The following is a 6,608-nucleotide window of genomic DNA, read 5'->3' as shown; positions in this document are numbered from 1 at the left end:
CCTCTACTTTATACATGGGACGCCTACCACAGAATGGCTTGCCAAGTGGTGCCATGTCTGCACCCGGGATCTGAACCGGCGAACCCCGGGCAACTGAAGCTGAATGTGTGCACTTAGCAGCGCCATCGGGCCAGCCCCTAGATAAAGTATTTAAAGTGGAACCATTTTTCTTATTGAAGTAACTGTATTCTTGCTTGGTTCTTTGGTTTAATAATTTGAATATTAATGAGTGTCCATCTGCACTAGACACTGGATGTGCAAGTGCTTTGAATCTCAGTTTATTCATCTGTAAAAAAGAGAATAATAAAAAACTTCTCATAGTTTGGCTATTAAATGAGAAATATTTATGGAAGTGATAAATGCTTAATAAATAATAATTCCCTGCCCTCTAAATATATATGGCTAAACAGAGTTGAAATATAAGTCTCTAGCATAGGTAGAATTTCCCATTTTGATTATTCAATCCTATGACCATATATTAGGTAACAGGCACTATGGAAGCACTACAGAAACAGAAATGACTACGATGTGACTCCTGTCCCCAAAGGATGCAGTCTCATGTGAAATGGGAGACTAGTCCCTTCTCTAAGGTATGTTCTCATGCACTCCTTGGAAGTCCCCAATTTTGGCATCTTAAATAGTACTACCTGTAAAACAGTACTAATCACCCTCCATCACTGGGACAACCATCACAACTTATTGTCCCAGTTATTTTTGAGGTCAGATTGACCACAACTGTTGTCTGATCCATGCATCTATGAAATCCTTGGCATGACCCTGAGAGATGGCTGTCCAAGGTTAGCACAGGATTTCAGGGGTACAACATAATGATTTGATATTTGTATAGACTGCAAAATGATCACAATACACACCTCCAACTACATGCCAGGAAAGGAGGAGGAACTGTACCTGAAGCAACACAGAGAACAATCCTTATGGTGGGTCATTACAAGGAGCCCATCGAGGACATGCCACACAGGAACGTCGTGGGCCCAGCAGGCCTTGACCAGTTCCTGGTGAAGATGGGCACCATCACCAACTTCGGGTACTCTCATATGTGGGCGATGAAGTTCAGCGTGAGCCCAGAAGTCAAGGTTGCCATGGAGGCCATGAACCTGGACAATCTGCCCAAGCTGTTGGAGGCCCTGAAGCTACTGGCCAAGTCAGACCGCATGGTGCAGTGTATCATCAAGGAGCTGGGAAGCACATCTTCGCAAGGGCCAGTGACTATACCTGCAGATCTGCCTGAAGGACCTGGAAGAGGACCATGCCTGCACCCAGGAAATCTGACTCAGTCATCTCATACTGTTAGACCATCATGCTCTGCCTGTCCAAATGCCACAATAAGCACAATCGGCTATACATGAAGGTGCAGCCCTTCCCAAAAGGCCCGGCTGAGGACATCGACAAAGGGGAGGCGTCCACCCACCAGGAGCTCAAATAGCAGGCCGCTACCCAGCCTAGAAGTGCTTATGGAACATGGCCAAGGCCCACAAGATTTGGTGCTTTGGACCCACCATCACCAGCCGCAACATCCTCACTGACGACACCCAGGGCAAGCAGTACCTCAAGGAGATCAAGGACAGCATGGTGGCTGGCTTCCAGTGGGTCACCAAAGAAGGGGTGCTGAGACAGGAGAACAGGCGGAGCAGGGATTTCTACATCCACATCATGACACTGCACACAGATACCACCCAGGTCTTCCCCACTCTACACAGCACCCCGAGCACAAGCCCGGGCTCACGGGGTCCCTCTACCTTGTGGAGAGCCAGTGTCCCAAACACGCAGTTGGTGGCATCTACAGTGTTCTGAACAAGAAAAGGGGCCACATCTTGGAGGAGTCCCAGGGGGCCAGCACGCCCATGTTTGATGTCAAGCCCTGCCTGCCCCGTCAGAGAGTCCCTTGGCTTCACTGCCCACCTGAGGTCTCTGGGGGCAGCCAGGTCTTCCCCAGGGCGTGTCTGACCTTCCACCTGCAGATCCTGCCTGGAGACCCCTTTGAGAATACCAGCCGTCGCAGCCACGTCTTGGTAGAGACGTACAGGTGCAAAGGCCTGAAGAAAGGCATCCTAGCCGGGGAGAACTTCCTGAGCAGCTTGTAGGCGGCCCTCCCGGCAGCACCCGCACGGCGGATCCAAAGATGGACCACAGCGACAAGTTCTAGTCTTCCTCATGGCACCGCGAGACTGTCCAGACACAGTGATGCTCTACTTGACAGGTTTCTGGGGCTCACTCTGTGCCACCGGTCAACATGAACACTCGATATTGTTTCTTTTGATATTTATTTCAAGATTTCAGAGGCAATGGAAATGTCCCTGCAATAGGGACTTATTTGGCCAGTGGGGGAGGGAATGGGATACCCAACAATTTTTTTTTTAATTTTTTCAGAGGGAACTTCAAATGTCCCCCAAAGTTTTAGAATAAACGCATTAAGCAGCTTTAAAAAAAAATGAGTCCCATAAAAATGTTCATTTATTTAACCTATAAGGCACAATATACTTTTCCTCATTCCTGTTTGTTTCTTTTAATGTATCCTTTATCATGTTTATAATTTTTATCCTTAAGATCTTAAGCCTTCTTTTGCTCTCCTCAAGAATTTAAGAAACAAATAAGATGTTTTCTTCCTAATAGCTATTTTGGTATCCACTCTTTTTCTCCTTTTTGCTGAGAAAGATTCTCCCTCTGCTAATATCCACTTCCAGTCGCCTTCTTTCTTTTTCCTTTGATGTGAGCCGCCACCACAGCATGGCCGCTTACAGACAGTAATGTAGGTCCACACCAGGGAATCCAGTCGGGCTGCTGAAGCCCAGCATGTGGAACTTAACCACTAGGCCACCAGGGCTGGCGTAACTCTTATGAGCTCTGCCACTCATCTTCTAAAACCATCAATAAAAAGTTTTCTTATTTTATTTTACTTAATAAAATAAACCTTTAAATAAAATGCAATAATTGTGAAAGGAGAAAACCAAACAGCTAACTGGATAGTTAACTTGAATATACCACACTCACATCTGTTCTTGGCCTCATTAGAGCCTTACTAGCAAAATGCGAGCTCATAAGGCACAAACATTAAGTCTAGGAAGTACCTAAAGAAACCCAAAGGATGACCTGCAGGTTATTTTAAATGCATACTAAATATTTCTTGACTGGTTGCTCTCTGAGAGGAATAAGACAAAACAGGATAATAAAAGTAGTTATGGGTACTACTTTAGCATTTACTTATTCCTCTGACTATTAACTCAATCTCCTAGTCCTCATCAAAACCTTGTTGGTGGGAATTTAAAATAGTACAGCCACTTTGGAAAACAGTTTGGCAGTTTCTCAAAATGCTAAACAGAGTTACCATACGAATGCAGAATTTCCATATGAAGCAATTCCACTCCTAGGATTCTACTTAAGGGAAATGAAAACATATGCCCACATAAAAACTTGTACACAAATGTTCATAGCAGAATTATTCATAATAGTCAAAAAGTGGAAACAATCCAAATGTCCATCAACTGATGAATGGATAAACAAAATGTAGTGTATCCATACAATGGAATGTTATTTGGATCTAAAAAGTAATGATGTATTGACGCATGTTACAACATGGATGAACCTGGGAAACAGTAGGTTAAGTAAAAGAAACCAGTCACAAAAGACTGCAAGTTATATGAAATTTACACAATAGGCAAATCTGTAATGAAAGATGGCAGATTTCTGTTTACCTAGAGGTAGGAGTGAGGAGAGAGAAGATGGGGGCAATGAGTTATGACTGCTAATGGCAATGGTGGTTTTTTTTGGAGTAATGAAAATGTTCTAAAATTAGATTATGATGATCCTTGCACGATATTATAAATATACTAAAAACCATTGAATTGTGCACTTTAAACAGGTGAAATTTATGGTGTGTTTGTAAACTATAAACCAAAAAAACTGTTTAAAAAGAAAAAACCTTGTTGCTGACTAAGGTGCCATTCTCATTTACAAATGAATAAAATAGGGATTCAGAAATTAAATGTCTTGGTCGAGTTTCAAATTCTAGAATTTGCTAAAACAGAACTCAACCACTTTATGAGCATTTCCCTCATAAAGTGGGAACGAGAGCTTATGCACAGAGACTACTTGGACATCGAAAGAGTTTGCAAAATATTACCTGTGGGAAAAAATTAAGGGAGTTAAAGATGACAAAGACAATTATAGTAATAGTAAATTATTTGTAGTGATGGTCTGTGGAAGAAAAGGTAGAATTCTTTTGTTTTACTGCAAAAGACAACTAGCGTCAAATAGCATAAAGCTTGGGACTGGACAAGAGAGTCAGCTTAATATCATAGGTTTAAAAAGTTGAACTTTGGAGTAATCAAAATCAGGATTGAAACAAACCCCCTACCTAACACTGAGAAACATGCTTAACATCTCTAATCCTCAGTGGACTCATCAGATATAATCCAGTTTGGGGTTTTTTTTAATGTAATTCTTAAATAAGTAGTGGTGTTCTTTGGGTGGTCCTTTAGCAAGCACCTAGTAGGTATGAAGAGTGCTTAGTGGCAGGCCCCAGACACACCCTCCCAGGACTCTAAATAAAGAATCCAGATTGGAGATACTGCTAATATCAAATATTGACAGTCATTGTTTCCTTCTGCTAATTTGCTCAGAGAGCACACAGGTGACCTTGCCCAAAATAAAGGCATGATGGTTAGCTCTTACAGAGATCTAGCAGCCCCCTCAGTGACAAGAGATACAAGAGGCATAGGGTTAAAACAGCAGAAACTATCTTACTGTTAAAACTTCAGTTGACAAAGCTTCAATAGTAAAGAGACACACATTAAGTCTAGGAAATACCAAGAAACACACAGGACCTGGAGATTCTTTAAAATGCATATTATTTCTTTTACTCTTCGGTTTCTGGGAGGAATTAAACAAGATAATCATGAGGGGGGGAAAACAGAGCAAACTTCAAGTACTCTGAAGATGACCTCACCTACTTTACAAATAGAAACCATCAGGTATGAATCCCCTCAAATTCCTATTCCAGACACACACAATCTATCCCCATTCTTGCCTCCCATATATGTGAACAGGACTCCTTCTTGATGAAAATTAATTCTTTTATGTTCTAGTTCCAAACCATTTTCATCTCAAAGGAGTTCTTTAATTATTTCCTCTATTTCTTTTATCGCCTTCTCCTTCTGGTGACTTTTTCCCCTTAGCATACAAAAGTTCTTGTCTATTTCCCTAAGGAGGAAAAAACCCTTCCTTTCTACGTCCCTTCATAGCCAAGCTACTTGACAATAATCTTTGCTTGTCTTCGCTTCCTTCCCTTCATTTTATTCTTCATATCTTTAGAATATGTTCATTAAGATCAGCAGTAGCTTCCTAATTTTATTAACAAATCTCTTTCTTGATATTTGTTTCTTCCTTAGATTCTGTAATACCTGGTTCCTCTCTTACTTCTTGTACATTTCTTATATGTCATCTTTTCAGGTTCTTTTTTCTCCACCAGCCCATGAGCAGGTGAGGATTGCCCAGTGTTTCATCCTCACCCACCATACTGTCTCTGCCCTTCAAATCTGTTCCTCATTGCTATTGATTGCACTGTCCAACAGTTATCCATCCAATTGTCCCAAACATCAACCTGAGTATGATTCTAGATCCCTCTCTTCTTCTATTTCCCCTCTCCAGCCAAATGATCCTCTAGCGCCATCAATCCAGTTGCTTAAATATATCTCAAATGTGTTCTCTCTTTTTCATTTCCATAGCCACAGTCTCTAGGACCTCATCAAGCCCTCATATTACCAATTATAAAAGCCTTCTAGTCTCAAGTCTTACCTTCCTTCAGCTAGCATTCTAATCTATCTTTGACACTTATGTTAAAGTAATATTGCTAAAATATAAATCTGATCACATTAGTTTTCTTTTAAAAAAATCTTTTCATGGATTCCAAAGTCAACATGATTAAGTCTTAAATACTTTATGTATCACCCAAGGCTCTTTGTGACTTCACCCTTTACCTTACACTCTACTCCCAGTTACACACATGGCCCCGTCCATAGTTTACTGAGTGGGGCATACTTTTTTAAGACTGCCTCCCTTTTCAAATGCTACTTCTGCTGCCTAGGATGTTAGGACTTTCCTTGTAGGTTTAGTGAAATACTATGTCTTCCTCAAGACTCTGTTCAAGTCTCGTCTCTGCTATGAAACCATCCTTAGCCCCTCATGAAGGAGTGTTGTAGTCCCTCCTCTTGAACATATTTCTATTTTATACTTATTGTAGAGTATTATAATATTTAGCTGTTTGTGGCTCATGTAATAATAATAGTAATGTCAACAGTAATGCCCAGAACTTTTTGAGATGAATGTGCCTGGCCCGGCTTATTTAATCCTCACAAAAGTCTTGAGATAACATTTATCATTACTCTCATTTTACAGATGAGATCACTAAGATATAGAAAGTAAAATAATTTGCCTAACATCTAACAAGTGGTAAGGAGAAGATTCAAACTAAGGCAGATTGGTAACACAAATCTATGCTCTGAACCACTATTTCAAGCCTAAAGCCTGTGAGCTCTGGAAAGGCCAGGTCCATGCCTTACTCCTCTTTATGACCAGTGCCCACTATATTGCCT

At 41.2% G+C, this 6,608-nt stretch overlaps 1 pseudogene; it reads left to right on the top strand.

Moving 5' to 3' along the window:
• Nucleotides 1-855: 855 nt before the first annotated feature.
• LOC124240808 (elongation factor 2-like) lies at nt 856-2,102 on the top strand (annotated as a pseudogene).
• Nucleotides 2,103-6,608: the final 4,506 nt, after the last annotated feature.

Source organism: Equus quagga, chromosome 6, assembly GCF_021613505.1.
Source record: "Equus quagga isolate Etosha38 chromosome 6, UCLA_HA_Equagga_1.0, whole genome shotgun sequence".
NCBI classification, from domain to species: domain Eukaryota; kingdom Metazoa; phylum Chordata; class Mammalia; order Perissodactyla; family Equidae; genus Equus; species Equus quagga.
Note: the sequence above shows the minus strand (reverse complement) of the source record. Positions and strands in the feature narration are given on the sequence as shown.